The sequence below is a fragment of the Nicotiana tabacum genome, chromosome 2 (assembly GCF_000715075.1).
Source record: "Nicotiana tabacum cultivar K326 chromosome 2, ASM71507v2, whole genome shotgun sequence".
Taxonomy (NCBI): Eukaryota; Viridiplantae; Streptophyta; class Magnoliopsida; order Solanales; family Solanaceae; genus Nicotiana; species Nicotiana tabacum.
Window position 1 is genome coordinate 92789152 of NC_134081.1, and position 20585 is coordinate 92809736.

A 20585-nucleotide genomic window follows, 5' to 3' on the forward strand; every position below is an offset into this window, starting at 1 on the left:
ATAAACCTTAATGCTTATTTTGTTGACCGGGGTGTAGTATAGCTATCAACTCTCAATTACCCACTCAATACCTCTTGGTCAGAGAGTGGTTTTGCCCAATTTGGCTTTCTCAAGACCAAATGGGTATTGCACAAAACGGTTGATAAAAGCTCAAGTCGGGTTATTACTATCTCTAGGTTGAACCCTTTAATTAGGTTAATCAATTTCTCGATTTATCCAATTTCTTGTTAACCAAGGTTTTCTAGACTAAGTCTCTCTTTCTCAAGTAGAGACCAAGTCAAATGAACATGAACTAATGTTTGCAACCATTAATTCCACAAATTAAAGCATGAACAAGGCTAAATAATAAACATCCAATCATAAACAAGTACTAAATTAGATACCCGTAAGATTTACACACTAGGGTTGGGTCACAACCCGAGTAAAATTCTAGCTACTCATGCTTGAAATTGAAGAAATAGAAGAAGAAATACTAATTAAACTCATATTGTAAAGTCAAAATGATAAAATCTATGTTAAAATATCCCAAATATAGAAAAATACTAAAAGAAGCAAAGCAAAATGGCTACAAGACTTGTTGATGTCAAAAGTTAACCTAATTTTGTGAAACTTGTCTATTTATACACGGCTGGAAATTTCTGACAAAAATGCCCTTCGGGAGGTTTTGTGACCGCACAATTCCATGTGCGGTCCGCAGAAGTCTTCATCTTGTAGGAGTTGCAATTCTACGGCCGCATAATTCACCACTGCGGTCGCAACCTGGTCTTTTGTGGTTTGCATCTTTACCTCTGCGGACGCATGGAACTTTTTGTGCGGTCCGCAATCTTGAAGGACTTGGACTTTGGAAATTTTGTGCATCATCTGAAGTTCATCTCCAGTTCTTCATTTGCAGCCGCACAATTCCTGTGCCTTTTGTTTGGGATTTTCTTCATTGTTTGCGGCCACAGATGGAATTCTACGGTCCGCACTTTGCAAGCTCTTGTGCCTTTTGTTTCTAGAACACAATTCAACGCTTTTAGACTAAAACAAAAGCTAAAAGTCGCTAATAAGTAGTCAAAATCCCCACTTATCAGACTATACTTATGTCTCCAAGTGCAATGTTTTGTGTGGCTGCGACTAGTTTGGTGAGGCCGTCCGCCTCGGCGTTCTGTGCTCATGGGATCTGGTCGAGTTGACATTCATCAAACTCGGCAGCAACTTGCAGATTTCGGTCTGATATTTTTGTAACCTTTGTTCCTTAATTTGGAAAGGCCCTATGACTTAGTTGACTACGAGTTGGGAATCGTAGCGTAGTCTTAACCATTTTGCTCCATACTTGAGTGCCAGCCGTAACCCTGCAATTACGCCCTTAAACTCGACCTCGTTGTTAGTTATGTATGGGCACCTTATGGACTGGCGAATCACTTTGCTTGTTGGGACTTCGAGTACGAGTCCCAGTCTAGACCCTGACGTGTTAGATGCACCGTCGGTGTACAGGATCTAGAGGTCCTGTGTTTGGGGAGAAGCGTGGGCCGCTTCTCTTTCAACTTTGTGCATTACTTTTGCACTAAAGTTAGCGACGAAGTCAGCAAGAACTTGTGACTTTATCACCGTTCGTGGTTGATATGTGATATCGTGCTCGCTCAGTTCGATGGCCCATTTGGCCAACCTTCCCGATAGCTCAAGTTTATGCAAAATGCTCCTTATGGGGAAAGTTGTGACGCCTGAGATGAGGTGGCACTAAAAATATGGTCTAAGCTTTCGTGAAGCTATGACTAAGGCTTTTGCCAATTTTTTGAGGTAAGGGTACCGCGTCTTGGAATCGCCAAATGTTTTGCTAATGTAATAGATGTGAGACTGTGTATTCTCGAACCAGAACTGCACTTACAGCTACTTCGAATACAACAAGGTAAACGAGGAGTCATTCCCCTGGATCCGTCTTTGAAAGCAGTAGTGGTGATGATATATACACTTTAAACTCTTTCAGGGCTTAGACGTACTCAAAAGTCCATTGGAGGCCGTTATCCTTTTTGAGTACGCTGAAGAATCTGCGACACTTGTCTCATGATAGTGAGATGAATCTCAAAAGGGCAACGATATGGCATGAGAATCTTTGAACCTGGTTTTTGGTGGTCAAGTGTTATGGTATCCCCTCGATGGCTTTGATTTGATCAGGCTTGACCTCGATTCCTCGCTGTGATTCCAGGAAACCCATAAATTTTCACGAGGCCACACCGAACGCGCATTTTTCGAGGTTCAATTTCATTTCGTATCGTCTGAGTATGTCAAAGGTTTCTCTCATATGGTCGATGTGATCTTCTTTCCTTTTGGGCTTAACTAGTATGTCGTTTATGTAGACTTTCATTTTTTTTCCGAGTTGGTCTTTGAACATCCTCGTCACCAACCTTTGGTAAGTTGCTCTTGCGTTTTTCAGCCCGAAGGGCATGACCTTGTAGCAGTACGCCCCCTGGTCTGTGATGAATGTGGTTTTCTCCTGATCTTATTGTTCCATGAGGATTTGATTGTAGCCCGAATAAGCGTCCAAAAAAGTTTTAGTAGTTCATGCACGGCCGTTGAGTCGATAAGCTGGTCGATATGGGTTAATGGGAACAAATCCTTGGGGCATGCTTTATTCAAATCTGTGAAATCCACGCATATCCACATTTTCCCATTCTTATTTTTTACCATCACCACGTTGGCGACCCATTGGGGATACTTCGACTCCCTGATGGAGCCATTTTCTAATATTTTCTCCATCTCTTCTATACCACGTCATTAATCGAGGAGTTGAACTTACGCCTGACATGCCTCACCGGGGGTGGAATGGGTCGACGTTCAGTTTATGCGGGGCAGTTTCTTTCGGGATACGCGACATATCTGCATGTCTGAAAGCAAATAAATCTGCGTTAGTAGTTAAGAACTGATGGAATTTACTTGGTTCCTGAAGTTTACACCCGATGTAAGATTTCTTTCTATGATTATTGGTGTCTAATTGAATGAGGTCTAGGTCTTCTATGGTCGATTCAGCAGCTTCGACCATATCGGGGTCTCTAATGACGTCTTCGCTATCATCACATATCAACCTCAACCTTGTTGATTGCTATGCTTCTTATCATTGGTCCTTCGTTTGTTGAGTGGTTGTGTAGTCTTGGGGTGATGCAGTAGCATTCTTGGGATGTGCGTTGTCCCCCTCGTATGCTGAATATCCCCAGGGAGTCGAGAATTTGATGACCTGGTATAAGCTGGAGGGGATGGCCCTCATGGTGTGTATCCATGGTCGCCATATTATAGTGTTGTACGTTGTGTCTTGGTCCATGACGTGGAATGTGGTTTCCAAAGTGACTCCACCGGCCAGAACGAGGAGCGTGATTTCGCCTTAAGTCCACTCAATTGCATTGTTAAAACTAGTTAGCGTTTTTGCAACATGGTATTATCTTATCTTCAAGTTTCATTTGTGAAAGTACTCGAGGATGGATAATACAAGCGCCACTCCCTTCGTCTACCATAATGCGTCTCACATCGGTATCTAAAATTCGTAAAGTAATAACAAGGGCATCATAGTGAGGGAAAATTGAACCGTTGGTATCTCACTAATCGAAAATGATACTTTCTTCGAGTTCGTTATACCGTTCGCGGGTGATAGACCATTTGAGCTTGTGGGTAGTGGTGAACTTTACGTTGTTAATGGAAGCATCTTCGTAGCCACCGATGATATTATGGACGGTGCGGGTTATTGAGGGAGGTTTCGGTGGCCCTTGATGTTGTTAGCGCCCTCTAGAAAAGTTGGTCCTTCGTCGGTCACTCAACAACTCTTTGAGGTGTCCCTGTCATATTATGTTTACGACCTGCTGCCTTAGGGCGATGCAATCTTTGATTTTGTGCCCTCGTTCTTGATGGAACTCGCAAAGGGCGTACGGTTTTCTCGTACTCGGATCTGATCTCATCTTTTCTGGCCACTTCACCTTTGGTCCGAGCTTCTCTAGGGCGTAGACTATTTCTGTAGGTGACACACAAAAGTTGTGAGAGGATAGTAAATGGGGCATACCTCTTTCGTTCCGATGAGTCTCTATCCTTGATCTGGGTGGGCCTTCTTCGTGGCAGGATGAGGGCAATGGCCGCTCTGACATATGGTTGATGTCTTTCCCTATTGGATCGTGAAGCAGCGAGGTCCCTTCTGGTATCATTTCTTTGATCTTTTCTGGATTCGTCATGTACCGAGGTTAGTCGATGAGTTGGTCGACCTCGTATGCTCGGACCTCGGCACAATATGCGTTGTGTATTTCATCCCAAGTGGTTGGGGGATACTTCATCAGTCGACTCAATAGCGTTCTAGTCGCCCTTGAACCGTCCCTACTCAGCCTATTCTGGAAGGCTGCGACTGCCATCCCTTCCTACACATTCGGTAGGGTCATCCTTACTCGATGGAACGGGCGAGAAAGTCCCCCAGTCCCTCTCCTGGAGATTGCTTAATAGCAAATATGTCGTTCACTCTTGCCTCGTCTTTCTTGGCCCCAGCATGGGCCGTTACAAACTTGTCGGCCATCTCTTCGATAGTTTCAATGGAGCATACAGATAGTTGTGAATACCATGTCAACGCTCCTCATGTGAGGGTTTCACCGAAACTTTTCAACAAAATGGAGGATACTTGTTCTTTGGTAAGATCGTTGCCTTTCACGGCGGTGATATAATGAGTCACATGATCTTCAGGGTCGGTCGTTCCATCATATATTTTTAGGTAGGGTGGCATTTTGAAGGTCTTCGGTATGGCATACGGGGTTGCATCGTCGATGTATGGCTGCTCGAAAAATCGGTCGGCGTCTCTTTTCGGCAACAGTTTGGGGGCGCACGATATTTTATTGACCTTTTCCTGGTGTTCTTTCACTTGATCTCAGAGTTCCTTGTTCTCGTTCTCCATTTACTCCATCCTTTTCAAAATGGCTGCAAGAGCGTTATCACCTGCATTATCAATGACGTTGTGAGTAATACCTGTTGTTGGAGGTGGAGGGAGTTGGTCACATTGTTCATTCACCCATTGCATAGTGCAAATCCTTGCATTTTCCACAGTCGCATATCGGGTGGACTTGTTGAGGACGCCAGCTAGCGTGTCGGTGAGCCATGCTTCGAGGAGCATTTTTATAGTTGGGGGCGTCTCTTTCCCCCACAGATGTAGAGGCTCCCTTACCAAGAGATTTTGTAATGCTGTAGTGAGGAGGGGGTGACCCATCTCGCCTAGGGGAGGCGTTGGGCGTTGCGTCTTCGTCCGTTGTTTCACAGCTCTCATTGATGACGTTCATGAGGTTGGTTGGGAGGTTACTCATTATTCTCGTCCTTTCTTCTCTGTTACCTGCCATATTGGATTTGTGCATACAAAGAAATGAGATCTTGTTCTTGCTTCTTTTTTTTTTACTTTAGCGACCCGTGTTAGTTATAGATCTAGAAGAAACTACAAATTTAACTGATATCAACAAGTATGACTTTCAGCTAGAATAGTTGAGTTTGTATAATAATGGGTTAAACCTAGTTAAAAATAATATCTCTAGATGTGAGTTCAGAAAACGTGAGTAACATTAGACGGATCTGAAAATGTGTTGACTATAACATACATTGATTGTTCTGAAATATGTGAGCAATAATTGGGGGGGGGAGAACTAACAATAAATAATATTAAATGACATTTAGGTAAATAGAAAAAGTGGTTCACCCAATAAAGGATGAACTAGGTGATTGTCTCTCCTCACAATGATGAATGACAGATAAATCTTCGAATGTTCGAATTATTCTCGGATCTGATGGAAAAATGTGGAATAATATGAACAAGAATCTTGATGAAAAGGTAGTGTTTGTACCTTTATCAAAGAGAGAGAATCTTTTCTACAAAGTCTGTTCTTATCAAATGAATGCCACATGCCTTACACAATTTTTTTTTTTTATATATATATATATATATATATATATATATATATATATATATATATATATATATATATATATATATATATGAGACATGTTCCTAAGAAATCCTAATAGTATAAGTGCACAGAATATTCACTGGAATATTTTCTTTAATATCCCATTTTGAAAAATAGCTGTTACAACTCTGCTAATGATGTTCGATCTCGCATGTTGTCGACATCTCGACCACAAACCTCGTTATTTCTTGGTCGACCTCGACTGACCCATTTTTTAGTGTTATATTGCCCTAAATATTTTAGGGTAGATTTCGACCTATACAATCGTAATGTTAAAATCCTTTGAATTTTTAAAGAGTGAGCATCGTAGAATAATAATATACACAGAAAATTTAGCTGATTTGGCACCTCAAAAAATAGCGAGACTGCGTTAGGTACATTATGATCTTAGCACTTGAACAGTTCAACTCTAAGCAAATTCGCTACTGGATATCTTTTACGGGATCACCTTGCTTCCAAAATCGTAAATTGGGAGTTGTGCTGGGGCCTTATTCGAGCCACGTTATTTGAAGTTGCGCAAGTATCTGTAGTCAACAAAGAAAAGAACGTAATGAAAAAAGACTTTTTAAGGGGTAAACTTGTCATTGGTAGCTTTATCAATTCAAATCCTTATCTCAATTGTCAATGATAAAGCTACGGGAAGCAGAATACCAGATAAATTCGATTCCAATTTTTATACCGGAATTAAGTCTAATCTCAATAACCAAATGGCCCTTATGTGTTAGAATTTTTGTGGCATGTGAATGGGCTGTTATATCCTTATATATATAGTGGTATACGGTCAAAACCGAATTTGTCCTTCGTGCGACTAATCAAGATTGGAGCATATGATGGATCGAGGTTCGTCATTATAATATCGAGCTGTGATGTGAAGTTGGAATGTCGAACTCGAGACCCAGGGGGTCGATCAATACCGAGCTCGAGTCAATATCGAGATCGAGACCCAGAGACCGATTAACATCGAGCTCGAATCAATATCGAGCTCGAGTCCCAGAGACCGATCGAGCTCGAGACCAAGAGACCAACCAATACCGATACCAACCAAGATCGAGATCGATCCAAGAGACAAAGAGCCGTTGTAGCCACACTAAGGAAGAGAATCTCGGCGAAAATCAAGGAAAAACTAATTAACTAATCTATCATAGGATCCCCACTATGTATTTTTAATTATATCCAAAGTAAGATTCCTCCACTATATTAAGAGTGACTATCATTTGTGAAAGGCAGATTGAGAGACATTACCATCATATTCAGAGATTATTAAGATTTACACACACATATAACAAATATTATCCTTTTTGTGCTTTTGATATTAATTCATCTTGTTCATTTGTCAATCACTCTTTACTCAAATTGGGTTTGTATTCATTCCTTTTTTACAGTCAGTATTCGATATATTTCTACTTAATTTTCCAATTTGTACCAAGTTATACCACGTATCCTTAGAACTACGTATAAATTCAACTCTATCCATTTTTCGGGTAAACAGTTTGGCGCCCACCGTGGGGCTAAGGATAACCGTGGTTATTTGATACGAATCTTTGAAAAACACATCATTTTACACTTGCTCTCGAAAGTGTCTTTGATTTCAGGTTATAAACGACGAACTCTCAATTAGTGGCCCTACCTATCGACAACGAAGCTCGCCTTCAAGATGAGAACAACAACCTGACGACCAGCGATGAAAGGTCACTCGTCGATCCCGTTGGAGCTCGGGTCATAGATCCAATTGACGTTAATTCACATGTGGCCATTGAGGCGAACCAACGTTCCGACCCCGAAAACAGCATTCATGGTGGAACTCGATTTGCAGTTCAAAATACCCAAAATGTTGGAGAAGACGGGTCAGCTTGCATTTTTGAAATGTTGCAAAGCCAAACCCAGGCACCGAGAAGTCACCCACAAAACGGGGTCAGCTGTAAAAAAAGGTCAAATGAACAAGAATCGGGGACTAATCCCGAAATTATTAAGATGCTTGAGGAACTGTTAAAACGAATTGAGTTAGGAGAAAAGCGGATTAAAAAAAATGACAAAAAAGTAGAAACATATAACTCCAGGGTTGATCAGATCTCGGGGACACCACCGGTATTGAAGGGCTTGGATTCCAAAACATCGGTACTAAAGCCTTTCCCCCCGAGCGCGGCTCCCAAATCGATCCCCAAGAAGTTTCACATGCCCGAAATTCTTAAATATAATGGGACGACCGACCCCAACAAACATGTCACCTCTTACACATATTCCACTAAAGGGAACGATCTAGAAAACGACGAGATCAAATCCGTATTATTGAAGAAGTTCAGAGAAACCTTGTCAAAGGGAGCAATAATATGGTATCATAATTTATCGCGTAACTCTATCGATTCTTTTGCTATGCTTGCAGATTCTTTCGTAAAAGAACATGCCGGAGCCATAAAGGTCGAGGCCAGGAAGTCGAACCTTTTCAAGGTAAGGCAAAAAGATAACGAGATACTAAGAGAGTTCGTATCTCGCTTCCAAATGGAACAAATGGATATACCACCAGTCACAGCCGATTGGGTTGTTCAAGCTTTCACTCAAGGACTAAACGAACGAAGCTCGATGGCTTCACGACAGTTGAAGCAGAATTTGATCGAGTACCCGGCTGTTACCTGGGCTGATGTACACAATCGATATCAATCGAAGATTAGAGTCGAAGACGGCCAGTTGGGTTTTGGGTCCTTTATTAAAAGGGACATCGGCCGAGAACCAAGGTCAAACAAGGACCGATATCGGCCGTATAACGGAAATCGTAAGGATAGCGAACCTGCACGCAACTCCGTATGAGGTGAAATGAGAAGTTATCAAGGCCAATGGTCTCGGGGGCTGATGAACAAGAATGGGTTCGACATGCATACTGGACCTAAGGAAGCACCACAGTTATCATAATATAACTTCATCATCGATGCATCAGCCATCATATCGGCTATCGGACGCATCAAATATACTAAGTGGCCTCGACCTCTGCAGTCCAATCTAGCCCAGAGAAATCCCAATCAAATGTGCAAGTATCATGGCACCCATGGCCACAGAACCGAAGAGTGCAGGCATTTGAGAGAGGGGGTAGCCCGGTTATTCAATGAAGGGCACCTTCAAGAATTTTTAAGTGACCGGGCCAAAAACCATTTTAAAAATAGAGATTTCAATAGACAAAACGAACAAGAAGAGCCACAACACATCATCCACATGATCATCGGAGGGATCGATGTCCCCCAGGGACCGGTGCTTAAACGCACTAAGATGTCGATTATAAGAGAGAAGCGATCTCGGACTCAAGATTACATACCTAAAGGAACCTTGTCCTTTAGTGACGAAGATGCAGAAGGAATCATGCAACCCCATAACGATGCACTGGTAGTATCTGTACTTATGAATAAAACTCAAGTTAAGCGTGTGTTAATTGATCTAGGTAGTTCGGCCGACATCATTCGATCAAGGGTCGTAGAGCAACTCGATCAACAAGACCAGGCGTTGCCCGCAACCCTGGTACTAAACAGATTCAATATGGCATGTGAAACTACTAAGGGCAAGATAATTTTGCCAGTAAACGTGGCTGGGACCATCCAAGAAACGAAGATCCACGTGATCGAGGGCGATGAGATATACGCCCTGTTCGGGAGGCCATGGATCCATAACATGAGAGTTGTTCCCTTGACCCTTCACTAGGTGCCAAAATTCCCAACATCAGAGGGAATCAAAACGATCTACGGGGAGCAACCGGCCGCAAAAGAAATGTTTGTCATCGATGAAGTGATTCTGATTTCTTCACTATCATGGACAAAGGGATCAGATTCAAAGGAGGAACGAGATACCAAATAGCAATTACAAATGTCAGCCTCGACCCAACTAGAGAATCAGAAGACTGACGAAGATGATGACTATGGACTCCCTTGATCCTTCGTGATCCCCGATGATTCCGACGCTACCAAATCAACGGTCGAAGAACTGGAGAAAATCAAACTAATCGAACATCTGCCCAAATGAAAGGTATACCTGGGCACAGGGTTAGATCCCGAGCTCAGGAAAAAGCTTTTTCAATTTCTTATAGCTTACATGAACTGTTTCGCTATGTCTCATCTTGACATGACAAGGATCCCACCGGAAATAACCACTCATAGACTAAGCTTGGATCTGAAATTCCATCCGGTAAAGTAAAAAAGAAGGCCCCAGTCCGAGGTCAAACATGCATTCATCAAGGACGAGGTAAACAAACTTCTTAAAATAGGATCAATTCGAGAAGTAAAATACCCCGAGTGGCTAGAAAATGTGGTGGTAGTCCCTAAGAAGGGAAACAAACTTAGAATGTGTATAGATTATAAGGACCTGAACAAAGCATGCCCTAAGGATTCTTTTCCTTTGCCTAATATCGATCGTATGATCGATGCAATGGCCAGCTACGAGACTCTTAGTTTTCTCGATGCCTACTCCGGGTACAATCAGATACAGATGAACCCGGAGGATCAGAAAAAGACCTCGTTTATCACTAAGTACGGTACCTACTGTTATAACCTAATGCCATTCGGTCTAAAAATGTTGTAGCAACTTATCAACGCCTAGTAAATCGAATGTTCAAAAAACAAATAGGAACGTCAATAGAAGTTTATATTGATGACACATTAGTTAAGTTCCTGCGAGCAGAGGACTATTTAAAGTATTTGCAGGAATTCTTCAACATACTGAGGGAGTATAATATGAAGCTCAATCCCGAAAATGTGCATTCAGGGTTCGCTCGGGCAAGTTTTTTGGTTTCATGGTGTCCAATCGAGGAATCGAGATCAACCCCGATAAAATCAAAGCTATCAAGGACATCACGATAGTAGATAATGTAAAGGTCGTGCAGAGGCTAACGAGGCGGATAGCCGCCTTAGGACGATTCATTTCGAGATCCTCAGATAGGAGCCACCGATATTTCTCACTGCTTAAGAAGAAAAGCAATTTTGCATGGACTCCAGAATGCCAACGGGATTTGGAAGAACTAAAGCGGTATTTATCGAGCTCGCTGCTGCTTCATACCCCGCAAGTGGACAAAAACTTTACCTGTACTTAGCTGTCTCGGAGATAGCGGTAAGTGGAGTTCTGGTTCGAGAAGAACGAGGTACGCAATTCCCTATTTATTATGTCAGTCGGACCTAAGGCGATGCCGAAACTAGATATCCACACTTAGAAACATTAGCACTTGCTATAATAAGTGCCTCTAGGAAACTGAAACCATATTTCCAGAGTCATCCAATACATGTTGTAACAACTTATCCTCTTCGAAATATTTTGCACAAACACGAGCTTTCTGGTCGATTGGCCAAATGGGCCATAGAAATCCGCGGGTACGATATTGAGTATCGACCCGAACTGCTATCAATCTCAAATCTTGGCGGACTTCGTGGCTGACTTTACTCCGGCCTTCGTACCCGATATTGAAAAAGAACTACTGATAAAATCGGGTACCTCTTTGGGAGTCTGGGCCCTCTTCACGGATGGTGCATCGAACGCGAAAGGGCTCGGACTCGGCATTATACTAAAATTACCCACATGTAATGTAGTTAGACAATCTATCAGAACTTCAAAATTGATTAACAATGAGGCCGAATATGAGTCCATGATTGCAGGTCTCGAACTAGTTAGAAGCTTGGGAGTGGAAGTCGTAGAGGCTAAGTGTGATTACCTTCCTCGTGGTAAACCAAGTTAACGGGACTTTCGTAGTCCGAGAAGATCGAATGCAGAGGTACTTGGATAAATTGCAGATGAGTCTACATCGATTTAAGGAATAGACTTTGCAACAAGTACCCCGAGAACAGAACAATGAGGATGACGCTCTTGCAAACTTAGGTTCATCGGTCAAAGATGACGAACTCAACTCGGGGAGTACAACTCATGAGATCGTTAATCGAAGAAGGTCACGCCGAGATAAACTCCAAAAGTTTAACCTAGGATTGGAGAAACAAATATATAGAGTACTTCAGGAATGGGGAAGCTTCCATCAGATCCAAAGGAATCGAGAACTCTGTGCATAAAGGCGGCATGGGGTTCAACTTGTCCGAAGACGATACACTATTTAATAGGACATTCGATGGACCATTGGCAATATGTTTGGGACCAAGAGATACCGATTACATCCTACCGGAAATTCACGAGGGAACTTGTGGAAACTATTCCGGTGCCGATTCGCTGGTCCACAAAGTAATCATAGCAGGGTATTATTAGACCGATATGGACAAGGATGCAAGGGAGTTCTTTCGAAAATGCGACAAATTCCAAAGACATACACCCATGATTCATCAACCCTGGGAGCTACTCCACTCGGTCCTATCTCCATGGCCTTTTATGAAATGGGGAATGGACATCGTTGGCCCCCTCCCATCGTCCCCAGGTAAGGCTCAGTTTATTTTGTTTATGACTGATTATTTCTCTAAACGGGTTGAAGCACAGGCTTTTGAGAAAGTTAGAGAAAAAGAAGCAATAGACTTTATTTAGGACCACATCATATGTCAATTCGGGATGCCATCCGAGATTGTATGTGATAATGGAAAATAATTCATCGGCAGAAAAGTAACTAAATTTCTCGAGGATCTCAAGATCAAAAAGATCCTATCAACACCGTATCATCCCAGTAGGAACGGACAAGCCGAATCGACTAACAAAACCATCAACCAAAATCTTAAGAAGAAATTGACCGACGCCAAAGGAAAATGGAGAGAAATACTACCCGACGTCCTATGGGCTTATCACACAACATCGAAATCCAGTACCGGAGAAACACCATTATCGTTGGTTTATGGCGCCGAAGACCTGATCCAGGTCGAGGTCGGAGAGCCTAGCATCAGATTTTGATAGGCAATAGAGGATTTGAATAACGAGACCATGAATACGAGCCTAGAATTATTAGACGAAAGACGAGAAGCTGCTCTCATCCGATTGGCCGCCCAAAAATAGCGAATTGAGAGGTACTACAATCGAAGGACCAATCTTCGACATTTTAAAATTGGGGATTTGGTGCTAAGAAAATTCACCCTCAATCCTTGAAATCCGAATGAAGGGGAACTGGGTTTGAACTGGGAAGGACCGTATCAGGTTCTTGGAATCGTCGGAAAAGGATCCTACAAGCTCGGTAGGATAAACGACAAATGACTACCGAGAAATTGGAACGTATCGCACCTAAAGCGATACTACTGCTAAGGTACGACCCTCCCATGTTCATTTGTATTTCAAAACTAACCCTTGCAGGTGTTCGACCAGAAACAGGAATGGATTCTTCAACTCGAAGCCTTTAGGTTTGAAAGCACGCGTTGCACTCTTTTTTCCTTAGACCGGTTTTGTCCCAAATGGGGTTTTCGGTGAGGTTTTTAATGAGGCAACCATTGATCGTGCTAACTTAGAGCAATTCAACAGTATCTGAGGCCTCTTTACAATCAACCTCGAATACTAGGCGGCATTGCCCTCGAATATATCAAGTTTGATGCAAGGAAATTACTTCATGGCAATAGGGTCTCGACAATATATCAAGTTCGATGCAAGGAAATTACTTCATGGCAACAGGGTCTTGACAGGAAAAAATTTTAAGGGTCAAATGGTCAAACGAACCATGCCCGCATAGTTTGCTCGAGCCCTGGCACAAAACATGTACACATGTATAATGACATATAAAGAAAAATTTCTTCGTTATCGATATCTCATACCTCAGAAAGGTTCTTCTACTTCATATTCTTGATCTATTATGTAAATAATCTTAAGGGCCGACCATGACCGGAATTCGAATAATTACCCCATAAATCAGGGACTGCCATCCGAAAAATCAACGACATCAAATTATATAAAGCCTAAGGGCTACCTTAATTCGAGTTCCAGAAATCATTCTCACTCGACTACAAAGCCTAAGGGCTACCTTAATTCGAGTTCGAGAAATCATTCTCACTCGAGTACAAAGCCTAAGGGCTACCTTAATTTGAGTTCGAGAAATCATTCTCACACGACTATAAAGCCTAAGGGCTACCTTAATTCGGGTTCGAGAAATGATTCTCACTCGAAAGCCTAAGGGCTACCTTAATACGAGTTCGAAAAACCATCCTCACTCGACCATAAAACCTAAGGGCTATTTTTTCTTTGAGTTCGAGTAAATACTCACTCGACCATAAAGCCTAAGGGTTGTCTTTTACTTTGAGTTTGAGAAAACACTCACTTGACCATAAAGCCTATGGGCTATTTTTTACTTCGAGTTCGAGAAAACACTCACTCGACCATAAAGCCTAAGGGTTGTTTTTAATTTGAGTTCGAGAAATCATTCTCACTCGGCTACAAAGCATAATGGCTGCTGTAATTCAGGTTCGAGGAATCATTCTCACTCGAAAGCCTAAGGGCTACCTTAATACGAGTTCGAGAAACCATCCTCACTCGACCATTAAGCCTAAGGGCTATTTTTTCTTTGAGTTCGAGCAAACACTTACTCGACCATCAAGCCTAAGGGCTATTTTTTACTTTGAGTTCGAGCAAACACTCACTCGAACATAAAGCCTAAGGGCTGCTTATTATGGTCGAGTTCGAGCAAACACTCAATCGGCCATAAAGCCTAAGGGTTATTTTCTGCTTTGAGTTGAAGAGACCGTCCTCGCTCAACTAGAAAACTAAAGGTTACTTTACTTCAAGTTTGAGCGAGCACTCACTCGATCAAAAAGCCTAAGGGCTACCTTAATTCGGGTTCGAGAAATCATTCTCACTCGATTGTCTAAGGGATACCTTAATTCGAGATTCGAGAAATCATTCTCACTTGACTACAAAGCCTAAGGGCAACCTTAATTCGAGTTCGAGAAACCATACTCACTCGACCAGAAAGCCTAAGGGCTACTTTGCTTCGAGTTCGAGCGAATCATTTCACTAGACATTTATTTATCAAGCCTAAGAGCCACCTCAGTTCGAGTTCAAACATTCACTCGGGGACTACCTATAAGAAACGGTCGAGTGCAGTACAGCTATTGGTCCTTACTATCTCAATCTTGGACCTTCGAATAATTATTCAATGCTAAGGCTCTTTTGACCTTTGTATAAGTTAACAAAAAGGTAAATGATTCAGAAGCCACAGAAGGGAAAATTTGTATATATATATCAAAATCTTTTACAAAGGCAACTCGGCCCAAAGGAAGTTCTTTACAAAGGCTGAAGCAGCCTCGATAGAAATAACAAAAACTACTTAAGTTCCTCTAAATGACTTGGTCTTCATCGGAGGCCGCATCCTCAAGATCTTCCCCGCCTTCAGATTCGCTCGAGCGATCGGAGTCTTCCTCAGGGAAGGCCAGCCTCCGAGCCCTTCTTTCCTCCGCCTTGGTATTTTCAATTTCGGCCTTAACATCGAAGCCCTGAGCACTGACCTCCTCGAGAGCTTATCTCCGAGCCTGCCATTTAGCATGATCGACCATGCTCTTGGCCTTGTCTAGGTTGACCTCAACATCGATCCTGAACTGGGTCACCTTAGCATCGGCTCTTTTACTAGCCTCGGTCACCTCAGATCTGGCCACTTCGAGTTCATTAGCCAAGCTTGCCTTATCAGAAGTGGCCAAATCTAACCGACTCTGAATCTCTTTAACCCTCTAAATCTGCACCGAGGCATTTGCTTTTGCAGATCGAAGCTGGGCCTCAACTTACTCTGATTTCTCTTGAACGGCCTCCTTTTTGGAGGCGATGGTATCCATATTTTCTTTGAATTTCCCCCCTTCTTCCATTAGCTCATCCACCTGCGAATGGAGTCATTCGATCTGTTCAAGCCTCTGCCGAACCTGCAGAATCGGATAGTTAGTGTTTATCTCCAATTCATCTTCACTATGGTGAAGAATTCGGAATACCTGCTCGGCCATCTCCTCGTGCTCATCCCGAGCCATTGCTAAATCAGCTCGAAGTTTCTCGCTAAGAAGTTTATATGAGTCACTCTTCTCAGTAAGGTTTTGAACCTCGACCTCATCCTCCTCTCGGATTAGGAGGAAAACCTCGTGATGCAACACCGAAGCCTACAAACATGAGGAAAAATATTAGAATTATCTAGAAGTATAAAATAAACAGCAGAGATGCCATCAGAGTTACCCGATTCAGAGCATGCTGAGCCTCGTTGAAAAGGCAGGCGTATCCCACCGCATTCATCACTGATTGATCCTCTTCGTTCACCAAAGACCAAAGGTAACTAGCAATTCCCACGGGGGGAGAGAAAATTCAGGTATCCTCCAGAACGAAGAGCACTATCTTCCACATACGATCGGGATAAACACTCGGGGCGGGGCCGGGAATCGGGCCACCAGTTTTGGAACCGATAAAGACCCGACAGAGCCCGACCATGATGCTTTATTTGGTATCAGTAATCCACCGAACCCGATAACCTCCTCTGAGGCAGCTGACTCGAGCCCATCCAGAAAACCGTGGATATCGGTCGACTCTTGAATGCCCTCGCGGGATCGACCTTCTAACATGCTGGTCTCACGGATCATAGCATCCGAAATCTGAGGGGATCCACTATATCAACTATCCCGAGCTCATCCCTCGAGATATCTTCTACTTCTTGAGAAGTCCAACCTTCTGTTTCCCCTTCAACCATCTCAGCTCGAGATGGAATAGTCTCGGTTTTTTCTTGTTGTGGGATTATGGCTAGGGTTCCTTTATTTACTTCCGCCGATTCAGAAGATTGTTATATCACAACATTAGCACGTACATAGGCTAAATCCTCTTCTCCTTCTTCGGGATCATCCCTTAATCGGTGGATCGATTCCGAAGGCATGACACCGGAGCCCCCCTTTGGCTTGCGAGATTTCTTAACCGATTTTTTCTTTTCCAAAATCGGGGAATTCAGTGTGTATTTTCTCTTCTTTTCTTTAACCTACTTCGAGGTAGGAACCTCTTCATCACTAGATTGGGGCCTCATGGAAACATCCTTCCCGAGTCCTACAAAGGGAAAAAGGGGGATAAGTAAGTAAATAAGAACAAATGACATACAAATCAAGAAAGAGACTTACCATGACTACGGGCCTCCTATCAACCATTTGATAATTCCACCCAAGCACGCTTGGATTATGGTCTCTACAGCACTAGACCTTCAACCCATTGTTTAAGATCCGAAATCGATTCAGGCATCCGAGCTATGACTGTGAAAAGAAAGGAAAAATGGATTAAGAAAATGAAAGGCAATCACAAAATTAAAACGAACAAAGGTAAATAAGTGCTCACGGTTAATATTCCATTTCTCAGGAAACGACATGTCATCTACAGGGATCGGGTATGAGGTTTTGACTCGAACAAAACGGCTCATCCAACCCCGATCACGAGTCTCGTCTATACTCGAGAACGGCGCTTGGGTTGCTCGGCGAGCAAGCTTGATTAACCCTCCTCGATAAAGTCGGGGACTATAAAGGCGCATAAGGTGATCGAGGGTGAAAAGAGATCCCTCCAAAAAGAAGGATGGATCTGGCCAAGGGTCACGTCGTATCTCTTGCAAAAGGAGACGATGACAGGGTCTAAAGGACCCAGCGTGAAAGGATAAGTATAAACACTTAGGAACCCTTCCACGTGGGTAGTAATTGATTCATCAGGCGATGGGACTACCACGTGCTTATCATCCCAGTTGCATTCTTATTTGACTTTCTCGAGAATTTTCTCGGTGATTGTACACGGGTACCTCGACATCGGCTCACATCGGCCCGGAACCGAAGAGGGTTTTTTAACTTTAAAATCACTGATAGTTGAACACCCTACCAGAACGAATTCCTCAGGGTGAGGCTCCGTTGTATCCTCGCCGCCAGCGGGTCGCGATGAAGAAGCGACCACTTTTTGCGGAACGATTTTAGACGTTTTGGCCATCTAAATTTTGGTAAAAAAAGATTGGAAGTATTTGGTGTTTTGAGAAGAACAAGTAAAGAAATTCCAAAACTTGGAAATAGGAAGCTTTAGGGAAGGCGAAGGACTATGAAGATTGGAATGAAAAAGGTTTAAAGGTAAAAGTTTGAAATAATGAAGAAAGGGGATATTTATAGATTTCACAATGACGATTCAAAATTGGTAGTGGCCGACCATCGACTGACGCGCATTTAATGCCTTGGTAACTGGACCGACGAGACATTTGTCACATACGTCACAATCGGGCTCGACGCAGACGTCAGTATGTATCTAGTCAGAGGTTGAAAAATCATATCGTTTCTCGCTACCTTCTTTCAGAGAAACGAGAGGACTATCTGTATATGGTCAAAACAGAGTTTTTCCTTCGTGCGACTAATCAAGATTGGAGCATGATGGACCGAGGTTCGTCATTATAATATCGAGTTGTGATGTGAAGTTGGAAGGTCGAGCTCGAGACCCAGAGGCCGATCAATACCGAGCTCGAGTCAATATCGAGATCGAGACCCAGAGACCGATTAATATCGAGCTCGAATCAATATCGAGCTCGAGTCCTAGAAACCGATCGAGCTCGAGTCAATATCAAGCTCTAAACCTAGAGACCGACCAATACCGAGACCAACCAAGATCGAGATCGAGCCAAGAGACAAAGAGCTGTTGTAGTCGCACTATGGAAGAGAATCTCGGCGAAAATCAAGAAAAACTAATTAATTAATCTATCATGGGATCCCCACTATGTATTTTTAATTATATCCAAAGTAGGATTTCTCCACTATATTAAGAGTTACTATCATTTGTGAAAGGCAGATTGAGAGACATTACCCTCACATTAAGAGATTATTGAGATTTACACACACATATAGCAAATATTATCCTTTTTGGGGCTTTTGATATTGATTCATCTTGTTCATTTATCAATCACTATTTACTCAAATTGGGTTTGTATTCATTCCTTTTTTACAGTCAATATTCGATATATTTCTACTTATTTTTCCAATTTGTACCAAGTTATACCACGTATCCTTAGAACTACGTATAAATTAAACTCTATCTTTTTTTCGGGTAAACAGTAGTCTTTATCATCAATCCTTATCTCCTGAACTTATTTTTAAAATTGAGTTAAATCCGATTGATTTACATTTCATGACATGATATTAAATACAAATCCATCTCTATTCTTCAACTCCGGACATGGAAGATGTTAGATTATTATTATTTTAGGCTCACATCAAAATCTACCTTTTAAGGATGAATTAGGCCCTATACTTTTCTACACAACTAATTGTTATCATTCTTTTTCCTGAAAATAAAGTATAAGCCAACGTTTTTTAGGGGAAAAGCAACGACGTACTTTATTGGCGTGGAAGTTACACTGTTTCTTGAAACGAAGAGTATTATTGGTATCAGAATATGTGACGACAGAAAGCTAACTTGTAACAGTGGGTTTATGAGTCTATAATTTCCTTGTTTCCGTGTGCTTTTTCTGAAACAATTAAACCAGAGCACAATGACGAGAGCAAAATGAAGTACTAGTAGAAGAATCAAGGTATTCCCATTGTTTGCTGGATTATACTAGCAACGTAATTTCATATGTTAGTACGTTCAGAGAATCACGTGAATTAATTTGGTGCATGTACGAAATATAAACGTATTTCCCAATGAAGTACTAGTATAGTACTACTCAACTCTGAATGGCCGACTACGATATGTCACAAGTTACTAGCTAAGATATTATATTATATACTTGATGTGTTTTTTCGTTTTCTGTCAATTGTGATACGGACTTATCCAAAAACCAATTTCATCCAAATTAATTATTATAAACAACAAGTACATTCTTCGCACTTCTCATTTCATAGTGGAAGATAAAGTAGATTAGGCAGGGCAACAGTTGACCAACTAGATCACGACATGCAAATGACTGCTGCATTTTCTGTGGAAAGTTTTATAGTCATCTTTTTAATCTTGATCGAGGAAAAAACACTCCATATCAAAATTGATATTTAAGATGAGACAGACTTCTTATCCTCCTTAGAAAATTAATCTTTTTTTTGTCCAATGGAAAACGTGAAAGGAGAATCATTTTTTGTCACAAAAAGGTAGATACTCCATTGTAGATATCCATCCGCGTGTTTTGACCTTTTCCTGATTCATAATGGATTCGTTACTCTAATAAAGTTTAAAGCCAACAACAAAAGGTTATGGTGGAGCGCTAAATAGTGAAATAGTATGAGCTAGCCAATATTTGCAATGTTATTAAAAATAGTTAATATTTTGTTATTTCACGGAAAGTTCTAGCATAATATATTGGAGATTGGTACACCTGTGTATGAATTTTCAGCATATTATGTTGGAACTCCAGTATATTATGCTGGAACTCCAATATATTATGCTGAAATATTTTCCGAATTTTGAACAGTCTTATCGTTCAGATATATCTTAAAATGAAAAGTGGATAAATTTTGATTACTTTTGAAACTGTGGCTATTTCTCAATTACCACTTGTAAATCTGGCTATTTTTGAATTTCATCCGTATTTTCCTACTTCATCCTTAACCATACGTCACGCGTTCGAGCCCTGAGTATGAAATTCCCTTTATTAGATAGCACTTTATCCCAATGTGAGAATTTCCGATGTGAATCAAAATTTAGTCAGAATTGGGCCCAATACAAGTATCGCACAGTGCGAAATCAAAAAGAAAAAAAGAAAAGTTTTAAAGCCGTGAAAGCACGTTATGCTTAGCCACCACAAATATCCCTGCAACTTAT